Below are 12018 nucleotides of genomic sequence, written 5' to 3' on the forward strand. Positions count from 1 at the left end.
GGGGGGGGAGGGAGGGGGGAGGGTGGGGGGGGAACTGGGAGGAGGGGAGTTATGGGGGGGAAAAATAAAAAAGAGGAACAAATGTAATCTGAACAATAAAGATTTAATATATATAAAAAAAAAAAAAAGTCCCCGAGGGTCCTCAGCAGAACTGTTGTTTGTAGAGACGCTTCGTAGAAAAGCATCTTGTGATCGTCAGGTTTGGGAAACCTGGCCCATTGCCTCTGCCTTTGAAAGACTGACCCTGCGCCTGGACCACCACAGGCCCCAGAACCCCACACGGACGACACCTGCGTAACTGGAAGCCTAGTATTTCAGAAACGTGCTTGACTGGGGAATTCTTTGTCCCTTAGAACACCCTCGAAAGCACCGGCAAAAGTCTCCTTGTGAAACGCTGTCTCAGGGTGAGCATGTCAGTGGGGTCCAGCAGGACACAGACAGACAGAGGGCCAGAAAGGACAGAAATGAAGATGGTTTGAGGCGGGAACGTGGAGAGAGTGCGAATGGAAATATCCATAACGCTGACCATAGTGCTTCTTCCATACTAGTCCTAATTAAAACAAACAAAAAACCCTGCTCGACTGCAGTGTACACAGGGAGCAGGAGCTCTGATGACTAAGACAGACCCGTGTGTGGTGAGACTGCACAATGGGGTCAAGGAGCACAGAGGGCTGGAAGGAGCAGACCGGCTGGAGGAAGAGGGCAGAAGGTACCCTTCGCTTGGACTTCAGAGCTAAACTGTCTACAGTGTCCTAGATTCTAATTTCTTTTTAAAAATTTATAAAGCAGCGGAAGAAAAAGAGGCCAGAACAGAAGATGCAACCTCCATGCAACATTGCAACAGACATTATCCTTTTTTCTTAATTCAAAGGGAGATTTGATTTCTCTGTTGAGGCTCCCAAGGAATAATAAGAGGGAAAAGTTCTAGCAAAGAAGTGTGGACACTCCTGTGCCTTATCTGTAAACACAGCCATAAGAAACGTCTGCGTGAAAAATACTTTCCTCTTCGCTTCAAATTCTCTCGAGTTTCCATAATCTTTATAAAGAATCTCATGGTGGTCGGGGTTGTTCTGGGGAAAATTCTCCATCACAGTAGTCCCTATCCCACCCACGACACTTCATCATAACCTAAATTCAGCTCAGGAGTGCTGTGGGGATATTACTTCTGAGAATATATTATTTGCAAAGATTGTAAAGCAGAAAATGATTTGTGTTTGCGGCCATCATTTACTTCTTTGAATTGTTTTCAATGGGCAGAGAGGGAAGTTGCTAAAAATGTTCTAAATGTGAACCATTAATTGGGGCTAAGATCACACACACAAAATGGTGAGAAGCATTAAGCAAAGCCCATTGGTCAAGGCAGTGGACTCAGAGTTTGAGGTGGGCAGGCAGGCCCCACAGGGGACTTGGGGAGGACAGGGCAGTGAGGGAAAGGCGGGACCCCTTAAGCTTCCTGTGGTTAATGAGAGCCTCGAGCAAGTCATGCCGCAATGAGCAGTTTCATGGCAGCTTCACTGAAGATCTGCAATGAGGGTCCTACATTTCCAGCAACTTCTGAATTTCCACCTCAGGTCCCAGGAGGCCTGGCTATATTTCATTCCTGGGAAGTCTCAGGTCTATACAATAAATCCAGCCATATCCCTCTTGCTTTCAGCTGGTTAGAGTAGTTCTCTTTTATTTTGTTCCCAGAAAAATGATTTCCCAGGACTGGGTATCTGGCGATCAATGGAGAATTTCAGCCCGGCCCCCGGTAACTATTATGCCTGGACACTTTTTTCCTTTAGCTCTTTCATGGAAATTGAGGATAAAGCAGAAAAAGAAACAATACAATCTGGTGCCCTCAGCCCGGCCCCCGGTAACTATTACGCCTGGACACTTTTTTCCTTTAGCTATTTCATGGAAATTGAGGATAAAGCAGAAAAAGAAACAACACTTCCTGTGGTTAATGAGAGCCTCGAGCAAGTCCTACTGCAATGAGCAGTTTCACGGCAGCTTCACTGAAGATCTACAACTTCTGAATATCCACCTCCCAGAAGGCCTGGCTATATTTCATTCCTGGGAAGTCTCGGATCTATACAATAAATCCCGCCATATCCCTCTTTCTTTTAGCTGGTTAGAGTAGTTCTTTTCTTGTTCCCAGAAAAATGATTTCCCAGGACTGGGTATCTGGCGATCAATGGAGAATTTCAGCCCGGCCCCCGGTAACTATTATGCCTGGACACTTTTTTCCTTTAGCTCTTTCATGGAAATTGAGGATAAAGCAGAAAAAGAAACAAAACTAAAGATTGGCTCTAAATATACAGTCATTATGAAGAATAATATAACATTTTCAGAACAATTGGGGAATTGGGGGCCTGAAGTCCCACGTTGACAATATAACTAGATCTTTTATGTTATTTCTCAGATTTTGAAAATAAAATCTAGGACGTCCGTGTACATGGTATGTATACTAAATAGAAGATAAGACATACCCAAATTGCTCCCTTTATCAGGATGTTAAAAATGATAAAGAATTACATCAATTGTGAGCCTATTCAGAGTAGTAACAGCATGGCGATTTTAACGGAACAACTTCTAGAAATTAAAAAAGTGGTCTTTGCTAAATGTTCTATCATCATAGATCATAAATGTATTTAAATATTTTGAATGATTAAGAAGGGGAAACTACTTGTTAAACAAAATGAAATTCTCTATAAATACACATTATTTCAGTTCAAACGATGCATTCTTTAAGACTGTTTTATACTTCCTAGGAGAAATACTAAAACTGGGATATGTAAGCACATGGTATGCTTGATCTAGTTGTTACCAGACAATAACCAGCCACTTGTTTCTATTTCAATGGCTTCCACATTCACAGAAATTTAGAAACATGCTGTTTCCATAGCAGCAAATAGAGAGCAAAAATAAAAAGATCTTATTGATTTAACGAGGTTTAGAGAATTTGTTCTCCTTTTCAGCAGTGATTTTTGCTCCTTTTTTAGTCTTTTAGCAACATCTCACATTCCCTTTTCTAAATGTACTTAGTAAATCATATAAATTTTAAAAGAAACAAATATTTAATTTTTAATGTAAAAGGGATGCTAACCTATGGAGTCGAGATCAGGCACCAAGGAATCTAAGTACATGCAATGTCAGTTTAACATATGAATAAAATATAAATTGTATTACAAGATGCTTTGAGCTGATTCATTAATAATGAACAAGCACAGCATAACATTTGCTGTTACTGTGAATTTATTAAGACGCAGGCTGGGAATTGGGCTTTTATGCACAGTGGTCAAGCTACCAAATGCAAGTTTATTCATGGTTCATGTGGCAGCATGACAGTGAATAACTGAAATGAGTAGTATATTGTGTGAAGTTAACATGCTAAGAAGACAGGAATAAACCTTCTTCCTTTCTGCGTGTGTTTTTTTAAGTTGCATGTTTTTCATCAACTTTCTGATCTCTTAAAATTTCCATTTGTCAAAACATAGGAAATTGGCTCACCTGTAACAGACATACAGCCTAACGGAGCGATGAGAGTGATGGGGGCAAATCCGTAGGCCGCGAAGTTCCCTGTCTCTCCCAGGGCCATCAGGAGAGCCCCGCCCCACCACAGCAAGCTCCTGAAGAATGGCCTTGGGTGCTCTTGGTGTGCCAACTGAAGATGGGAATATTTCTAGAAGTAAATCAGAATGTAAATAAGAAGATATTTAAAACTTGTTTTAAAAATGTTGGCCCTATAAATTTGCATCGTGGCTTTAACATTTATTTGCCAGATCATTGTAGAGCAATGATTATGTTTCTGTGTTTGTGTCAAGCATATGAGCAGCAGAAGTGATTCACACTGATGTAGCATTTTATAGTTCCCAGGGTCTTCTCACATATGAATGTTGCTTCATTCCCATAACAACTCTGTAAAATAAGTATCAATACTATCAAAAGTTGAGGTGTATGGGAAGGAGTTAAGTGACTTTTTGGTCCTCGACCAAAACACTTATTTTATTATTTTTTGTTCTCATTAAACTTAGTTTTAATGGGTCTCAAAATTCTGTGACAGATTTTTGGTCATGCTAGTTTTTCCCATTAAAAAATACTGATTTTAAAAACAAATAATTTAAAAATTGCCACACATACAAAAAAATCCAAATGGCCCATAACACATTCTCCTTTCCTTCTGAAGGTTTTACGAGGCATGAATCGTTCATCAGTCTTTTACTATTAAACCTAAACGGCCAATGGAGACAAACAGTTCCGAGACTGTCTGATTAAGAAGTGGGGTGGCAGGTATGGGGATGATATGCATTTAGCTTCTGAGCTTTCTGGGCAGACTTGGTGGCTTTGCCAGCTCCAGCTGCCTCCTTGTCCACTGCTTTGATGACACCCACAGCAACTGTCTCATGTCACGAACAGCAAAATGGCCCAAACGAGGATAGTTCGAGAAGCTCTCCACACACACGGGCTTGCCAGGAGCCACACCGACGATGGCAGCATCACCAAATTTCAAAAACTTAGGGCCGTCTCCCAGCTTTTCCCCAGAATGACAATCAATCTTCTCCTTCAGCTCAGAAAATGTGCAAGCAATGTGAGCTGTGTGACCATCCAGCACCGGTGCATGGCCAGCACTGATCTGGCCGGGATGGCTCAGGATCATCACCTGAGCTGTGAAGCCAGCTGCTTCCACTGGTGGGTCATCTCTGTGCCACCAGCCACATTGCCATCTTTGACAGACACGTTCTTGACACTGAAGCCCTCACCGTCTTCAGGAAGAGCTTCATTCAAAGCTTCATGGTGCATCGCAACAGACTTTGCTCCAGTTGTAACACTGCCTGGAGCACAGGTGGCCATGATGCTGGATTTGAGACCACCAGTCTCCACTCGGCCCCCGCGGACAGTACCAATAGCACCAATTTTGTAGACATCCTGCAGGGGCAGACTCCAGGGCTTGTCAGTTGGGCCAGTTGGTGGCAGGATCCAATCCAGAGCTTCACGCAGCGTGGTTCCACTCTCATTGCCAGCTTTACGGGTGACCTTCCATCCCTTGAATCAAGGCATGTTATGTTAGCACTTGGCTCCAGCATGTTGTCACCATTCCGACCAGAAATTGGCACAAATGCTACTGTGTCAGGGTTGTAGCCAATTCTCTTAATGTAGGTGCCAATTTCTTTAATAATTTTCTCATATCTCTTCTGGCTACAGGGCGGCTTAGTGGAATCCATTTTGTTAACATCAACAATTAGTTGGTTCACACCCAAGAGAGTATGCTCAGAGGTCTGCCCGTTCTTGGAGATGCCTGCTTCAAATTCACCTACACCAGGGGCAACAGTCAGGACAGGATAGTCAGCCTGAGATGTGCCTGTGATGATGTTTTTGATGAAGTCTCTGTGTCCTGGGGCATCAGTGATGGTCCCATAATACTTACTGTTCTCGAATTTCCACAGGAAGAGATCAGTAGTGATACCATGTTCACGTTTCAGCTTTCAGCTTCTCCAAGATGCAGGCATACTTGAAGGAGCCCTTCCCCATCTCAACAGCCTCCTTCTCAAATTTTTGATGGTTCTTCTGTCAGTCCCATCACACCTGATCAGATGGCCAGTGGTGGTAGACTTGCCGCAATCTACATGTCCAATGACCATGATGTTGATATGAGTCTTTTCCTTTCCCATTCTGGTTCTGATTTAGTGGTGGTTTTCACGACACCTGTGTTCTGGTGGTAAAGCCTTTGCTCCAAAACACTTATTTCAGAATATTGAAAAGCCCAGATGCCAAAATAAACATAATTGAAATGAAGTTAATAAATTACTAAAGAAAAACCTTTTAAAAAAGAGATTCAGATTTATGAATCAAAGTAGCTATCGCAATGAACACACCATGGCAGAATGCTTTGGGAGCAGAGGGTTAGGTTGGGAGAGTCTTACTTATATCTGGCTTGAGTATTTCTTTGTATTTTAAACATAAAAAAATCGATGTTTCTAACTCTCTATCCCTCTCCCTTCCTCTCTGTAAAAAATCAATAAAATATATTTAAAAAAAAATAAATTACTAAAGAAAAACCTTTTAAAAAGAGATTCAAATTTATGAGACAAAGTAGCTATCGCAATGAATACACCATGGTAGAATGCTTTGGGAGCAGAGGGTTAGGTTGGGAGAGTCTTACTTATATCTGGCTTGAGTATTTCTTTGTATTTTAAACATATAAATTCCTGAAAAACTGGCCATTGAATAAAGCCCTATTTCCTTATTGATTTTATGATAACTGAACTTCCTTATTGCAAAGTATGTACAATTCTAGATTACTTAAAAAAATTTTAAAGAAAACAATAAAAGTACTAGAAGAAAACATGGAACATTAAAGAAAATCTTAGCTTATGCCAAGACTATGAGTATCTTTCTAAGTGGGGTACAAACTCATAAACCACCTACACACCTTGCCTACGGTATACAATACTATCAAGAGGACCACAAAAACATTTATTTAATTTCTTTTAAAATCAGAAGAAGAGAAAACATGACTGTAATCCAGTTGGATTATATTTCTCTTTATACTGGCGAGGTCATAAAATATAATTTTTATATTTTTAATGAAGGAAAAGCCCAAGAAGGCAAAAGTGTCCATGGCCCATTAAAATCGTCATGTACTAGAAAAATTCAGAATTAGAAAAGTAAGCTCTTCTTACCTGAATATTTAGGGAAATGCTGATTACCAAGTTTCCTAAAACAGCCAGCAAAACTCCAAAAAGGTGAAACTGAAAAAGAAAATGTCTTATTTAAATGGTGCGCTAAATAGCACTTGTACAATATTTACTAAAAAACAAACAAACAGCAAAAAATTTTAGGTTGATACATTCATTCATTTGTTCATTCAGCAAATATTTACTTGGCATCCATTTGGGAGGGTTGTTTGAAACATGAATAATGACTTTATTAGGATTAGTAGCCCATCTTTACTTTCTCAGACTCTAAACAGTGAGCATCCCTTAGTCCTTTTATATTGTCATGTGTATCATCAGACTCTATAAATAGATGGCGAACTCTGAGGAAAGAGAACCATGTCTTAGGCTTTTATTGGGTCTTTAATATCATCTACTCTACAAAATTAGGGGCTTGAACAAAACTTGCTTGGACATATGTATAGTGGTTTAAAACAAGAACTATATAGGTTAAAAAATTATTTCTTTCACATTGCCCAAGATGTTTACTATAGATAGTGCATCTATTATTTGATGACTTCAAAAGATGCATTAGCAGCTCCTCTCTAAATACAAAGGTAGAATATCTTCTAGCATGATAAATTAGCAATGATTTAAGGGATTTCCCCCCTCTTCTTCTATAGTGCATAACTTCCAGCTCGCTTCAAATTCCAAGGAGTTATTTGAATTTCAAATGAATGTTACAACCACAAGGAACCCTTTTCAGAATGCAAAATGTCTTTGAAGTGTTAGAAGTTTATATGAGCCGAAGTGAAATTCAGTATTTAAAAAAAAAATGAAGCAAAAAAGTTAAAAACCCCTTGAATAGTTGATATACAATATCCCAAGTCTTTAATCAGTTAAGAATTTTCTTTTCCTAATAAAGGCAGTTGGCAATAATTTTGATCGCTATTCCTCATGGGGAACAATTGTATCATAAGACAATGTGCTATTTCCATGCTTTTGATTTCCAGTTAAATGCATTTGGCAGCAATCAAGAAAATAAAGACTCAGATGAAGTTTAGGATTGAATGAAAAATTATGAAAATCTCCCATAATTATAAAAGTAAGATGATAAATGGAAATAATTTCAAAATTCCTTAAACAATTCACTGAGTAGTTTAAATGCCACCAGGCCAAGTGTTTAGAAATTGGTAGCAGCATTTGGCAATGATTTCTTGGATATGACACCAAAAGCACGGCAACAAAAGAAAAAAAAAACAGATAAATTGGACTTCGTCAAGATTAAAATCTTTTATGCCTCAAAGGACACTCTTAACAGAATGAAGAGGCAACCCACCTATGTGAGAAAATATTGACAACTCATATATCTGATAAAGATTGATATCCAGAATATATAAAGAACTCCTATAACTCAACAACAAAATAAACACTCCAATTTAAAAATGGGCAAAGGAATTGAGCAGGTATTTTTCCTAAGACAATATACAAATGGCCCACAGGCACATAAAAAGATGCTCAACAATGCTAATCATTAGAGAAATGCTGATCAAAACCACAATGAGCTATCACTTCACACCCATTAGGATGTCTAAAAAAAAAAAAAGAAAAATAACGAATGTTGGGAAGGGTGTGGAGAAATTGGAACCCTGTGCTTTGCTGCTGGGGATGTAATACCCACTAGGATGTCTAAAAAAAAGGAAAATAAGTGTTGGGAAGGGTGTGAAGAAATTGGAACCCTGTGCTTTGCTGCTGGGGATGTAAAATGATACAGCTGCTGACCTCACACCATGTACAAAAATTAACTCAAAATTAACTAAAAAATTAACTCAAAAGACCTAAATGTAAGAGCCCAGACTACAAAAATCTCAGGAGAAAACATAGGAGTAAATCTTCATGACTTTGGACCTGGCCATGGAGTCTTACTGGTAAAACATCAGAAATATAAGCAACAAACGAGAAAATATTTGGACCTCATCAATATTGAAGACTATTTGATTTCAAAAACCACTATCAAGAAAGTGAAAAGACAACCCATAAAATAGTAGAAAATATTTGTAAATCATATGTCTAATAAGGGACTCGCATCTAGAACATATAAAGAACTCTTACAACTCAATACTAAAAAGACAACCCAAACAAAAGTGAGCAAAGGGTCTGAATAAACATTTCTCTGAAGAAGACAAACGCCTAATAAGCACATGAAAAGATGTTCAAGATCATCAGCTATCAGAGAATGCAAATCAAAACCACGGTGATATACCAGCTTGTCACCGGGTAAGATGGCTAACATAAAAAGCCAGATAATAACTAGTGTTCGCGAGAACGTAGATAAATCAGAACCTCCTCACACTGCTGATGGAAACATAAAATGTAAAAGCACTTTGGAAACAGTCTGGCAGTTCCTCAAAAAGTTAAGTTTCCATTTGACTCAGCAATTGCACTCCTAGGTACATATCCCAGAGAAATGAAAACATATGTCCACACAAAAACCTGTACAACAAGCATTCATAGCGGCATTATTCATAATAGCCCCAAGTGGAAATGACTCAAGCGTCCATCACCTAACGAGCAAGCAAAATGTAGTGCATTCATACAATGAATATCATTCAGCAACAGAAAGGAAGGAAGCACGGATGTATGCTACGACCTAGCTAAGCCTTGAGAAGCTTATGCCAAGTGAAGAAAAGTCTAGTCGCAAAGAGCACATAGCCTATGATTCCATTTGTCTGAAAGGCCCAGAACAGGCACATCTATAGAGACAGAAAACAGATTTGTGGCTGCCTAGGGTTGGGAAGGATGGGAGGCGTGGGGTTTAAGCGAAAGGGTGGAGGGTTTCTTTCTGAAATGATGAAAATGTTCTAAAATGACTGGGGTGATGGCTGCACAGCTCTGCGAATATACTAAAACCAGTGAATTGTACACTTTAAACGAGGAATTGTAGAGGATGTGAATTATATTTTAAGAAAGTTGTTATAAAAAATAAAATAATTTTGAAAACACAAAACATTTAGGGCTTTGTTTTTTGCCCTGAGAACGAAAATGCTACAAATGTACTAGTAGCTATCTGTATTTCAGTCTCTTCCTGTCTGCAGTGTGGAGGATGGACTGGCAGGGAGCAAGAACAGGGAGCAGGAAGACCAATTCCAGGAAGGAGGAGACTACTTCCGGAGTTCAGAGAAGAAGTAGGTAAGGGCAGTGAAGAGAGTTAATTACACCAGGGCCATGAAGTAACAATATTCACATTCATAGCAGGACAACCTGAAATACGCAATGCTTTTCAGATTACTGAATGGGTTGGACTATCCTCACCACTAATCTCCTTGCCCTTGTATGTAATTAAGTTGTCTGCAACACTAACCCAAGCTGAGTTAAAACTAAAATCCCATATGTGAAAAAGAAGAAAAAATTTCAGTCAGGAACAGATTTAAAATATATATGTATATATATTTTTATTGATTTCAGAGAGGAAGAGGGAGAGAGATAAAAAACATCAATTGATGAGAGAGAATCATTGACTGGCTGCCTGTTGCAGGCCCCCAATGGGGACTGAGCCCGCAGCCCGAGCATGTGCCCTGACTAGGAATCGAACCATGACCTCCTGATCTCCTGGTTCATAGGCCAACTGCTCAACCACTGAGCAACACCGGCCAGGCAAACAGATTTTTAATTTATCTTGCTTATTGTATGCTGCAAGGTTGTTGCCTTTCGTTTTTAATTATTTACTTATGTAAAGTAATTCATCTGTTCATCCATCTATCCATCCACCCACCCACACATCCATCTAGTCAAGGAATAGTTATTGAGTACCTACTACAACTATGAGTTCCAACTATGGGGATACAGCAGAGAGCAAGTTTGACAGACGCTGCTCTCAAGCAGTTTGCTTTCCTTGGAGACAGATCAGCAACAAATGAACAAGAAAATACATCTAGTAAAAACTGGAAGACGAGCCTACAGTAATGTCATAGAGGGTGCAAGAAGGCCTCTGTGAAGACAGCATGTAGCTCAGATAGGAGCACCAGGAAGAAGCCGCTACGGGAAGAGGAGGGGAGAGCATTCCCAGCACAGGGAACAGCTAGCTCACTGCTTTGCCTGCAGACTCTGGAGTTCGTGCCATAAAACGTTCCTCTGGAGATATTCAGGAGGCTGGAATCTAGCCCTTTCTTTTGAGATGCTCAACGCAGCATCCATCTATGAATTCCTATGATGGTGCCCGTGCGAAATAGTTTTCAATCCTTTTTATAGATGCAAGATTTTAATACTTCTGACAGTTGTGTCTTTCCACTTTGCAGTCAAGCGCTAAGGCATTTTCTCCTTGATGTTGTTCTCTTTCTGTTGTTGTTTTTGTTGGTTGTTTTGTTTGTTGTTTTTTCATTGTCCTTCTTGTGGTTGGCTCCTTTATTTTAATTTTACTTAATTTATTGGGGTGACATTAGTGAATAAAAGAGACAGATCAGCAACAAATGAACAAGAAAATACATCTAGTAAAAACTGGAAGACGAGCCTACAGTAATGTCATAGAGGGTGCAAGAAGGCCTCTGTGAAGACAGCATGTAGCTCAGATAGGAGCACCAGGAAGAAGCCGCTACGGGAAGAGGAGGGGAGAGCATTCCCAGCACAGGGAACAGCTAGCTCACTGCTTTGCCTGCAGACTCTGGAGTTCGTGCCATAAAACGTTCCTCTGGAGATATTCAGGAGGCTGGAATCTAGCCCTTTCTTTTGAGATGCTCAACGCAGCATCCATCTATGAATTCCTATGATGGTGCCCGTGTGAAATAGTTTTCAATCCTTTTTATAGATGCAAGATTTTAATACTTCTGACAGTTGTGTCTTCCCACTTTGCAGTCAAACTCTAAGGCATTTTCTCCTTGATGTTGTTCTCTTTCTGTTGTTGTTTTTGTTGGTTGTTTTGTTTGTTGTTTTTTCATTGTCCTTCTTGTGGTTGGCTCCTTTATTTTAATTTTACTTAATTTATTGGGGTGACATTAGTGAATAAAACTGTGTCGGTTTTAGGTGTACCATTCTATAATACACCATCTGTATGTTGTATTATGTGTCCATCACCCCAAGTCAAGTCTCCTTCCATCACCATTTATTCCCCCTATTTTCACCCTCTTCAACTTCCTTTCCCTTTGGTAATCACAGTATGTACTGTTGTCTGTGCCTATGAGGTAAACACACACATACCCCCACACACAAATCCATAAACACAGAAAACAGCATGGTTATTGCCTTTCTCTCCTGAGACTGTCTCATGACACTGAATCCAAATCTGGTGATTTAAAGCCAGCAAAGAAGGCCAGGGTTACATAACACAGCATATTGATGCTATTGTTCCATGCCATTTTTTAATAAACCTTAAAACCTAGGTAAAAAAAAA

At 39.6% G+C, this 12018-nt stretch overlaps 1 pseudogene; it reads right to left on the reverse strand.

The window, feature by feature from the left end:
• Positions 1-4291: 4291 nt before the first annotated feature.
• Positions 4292-7015, reverse strand: LOC102252942 (annotated as a pseudogene).
• Positions 7016-12018: the final 5003 nt, after the last annotated feature.

This window comes from Myotis brandtii, unplaced genomic scaffold (genome assembly GCF_000412655.1).
Source record: "Myotis brandtii unplaced genomic scaffold, ASM41265v1 scaffold59, whole genome shotgun sequence".
In the NCBI taxonomy this organism is placed as follows: Eukaryota; Metazoa; Chordata; class Mammalia; order Chiroptera; family Vespertilionidae; genus Myotis; species Myotis brandtii.